The sequence below is a fragment of the Chinchilla lanigera genome, unplaced genomic scaffold (assembly GCF_000276665.1).
Source record: "Chinchilla lanigera isolate Chin_1 unplaced genomic scaffold, ChiLan1.0 scaffold00021, whole genome shotgun sequence".
Lineage (NCBI taxonomy): Eukaryota > Metazoa > Chordata > Mammalia > Rodentia > Chinchillidae > Chinchilla > Chinchilla lanigera.
This window is the reverse complement of record NW_004955422.1, coordinates 608,486-610,331: the sequence shown is the minus strand read 5'-3', so window position 1 is coordinate 610,331 and position 1,846 is coordinate 608,486.

Here is a 1,846-nt window from a genome sequence, read left to right as displayed (position 1 = left end):
TGCGTGAGCCCCCTGTGGTCAGGGCATGTCACCCTCCCGGGACATGAGCAGGCTCCTCAGGGATGCCACATCTTGACGTCCATGTCGCTCGCGGGACTTGCTTCTGTGGCCTCATTAACTGACTCACTGACCACAGTCTGGCTCAGCTCCTTGGGGCCTAGCAAGGGTCTTCTCTCCACGTAGCGAACGCCCATCTCATGGACACTGCAAGGCTTTGAAGTTCTGTGCCGGGGCCAGGAACAAAGACCAACTTCACTGTTTATTGTGCCACAGAATTTGACCTCTGTGTTTTATGGCAGATCCTTTAAATCACAGGAGCTGACTTACTAAAATACCTGGTTTAGGTCCGTGGGCCACCTGAACAAGAGGCTGGCCTTTTGCAGATGGAGTTCTTGTAGACATGTTAAAGGGCCGTGGTGATTCCTGAGTTATTTATATTAAGGTTACTCCTTAATTTGAGAAAAAACATAATATGAGAGTTACTATACTTTTAGGTAATTGGAAAAATTATTAAGATTAATAGGAACATAACACTGGGTCCAGTGGACCCATCCCTTACTTCTCCACTGTAAATTTGGACTTTAGCATAATAGCAGCCAGCTGTGGGTCTCAGTACCTTTCCCTGAGGGATATGGGCAGCAATATATGTATACTTGGTAAGATGAATGGCAAGGTTTGTGCCCGTGTGCAAAAGTGTCAAAACGGCATTTTGACCCACCTTATGCTAGCATCTACCTAATTTTGAATATGTTTACCTGAGCATCAAAGAGGGTCCAGCAGACCCATACCACTCCAGGATTTGCTAAAAAAAAAGTTTTCTTTTGATTTTTTTCTGGTCGCTGTAGCCAAATTCAGTACAATGACACGTGAAAAGCCAGATTTGCAAGTTTTGGAGGCAGTAAGAAATGAATTAGCAGATTACTCATGATGACCCATTATGATAAAATACATGCTTTCATAACAAAGGAGTGGCGTGGGTGAATGATGATGATGATGATGATGATCATTTGATGTTGTCCATGTGAGCAAAGTTCCCGTGACAGTGAAATGGAGCAAGAATCAACCAATACAGACACAGGGAATGCAGACCTTCTTGATTCAGGTGACAAAGAGTGGAGTACAGCACTGTGAGTACATATTTGATTTCTTTCTTTATTTATTTTTGTCTTTTTGAGATAGGGTCTCCCTATGCAGTTCAGGCTGGCCTTGAGTGCACTTTGTAGCCCAGGCTGGCCACACGAACTCACAGTGATCCTCCTGCCTCAGCCTCCCGAGTGCTGGGATTACAGGCGTGTGCCACCACGCCCGGCCTGAGTACATATATAAAATGTTGCAAAATGGCCACACAAGCAAATGGAATGATGCAATGTTAGAACTAGGTCCAAAAATATAGTGAGGGTCTTGGCAAGGGTGAAACATACTGGACAGAACGCCAGCACTGCCATTCAGCGTTGAAAATCATAACAGACCAAATGCTACAAGATGTGGGGAAATACACAGTGGCTGAAATGCAAGTAAAATGTTCTGTATGCACCAGCAGCCATATTTAAAATGCATTTATTCTGACACCTCACTAGGTGAACTGAAAGCATTTATAGGTCTGTGGTACTCAGCAGGGATTTCTCATGGTGATTGCAGGAATGTAAAAGTCTCATGGAAAAGTGATGGGTCAAAATAGGGCATAAAAATTTATACACCTGTATATACAAAGACTTATTTTGCTTTCAGTTTAGACATTTATCCTGGAACTGAGCCATCAGGTCCTTATTCAGATAATAATAAAAAACAGTGTTGTGAATAGACTTGTTGCTCCCATCTTCCAAACTATTCAGAATGTGAAATTCGA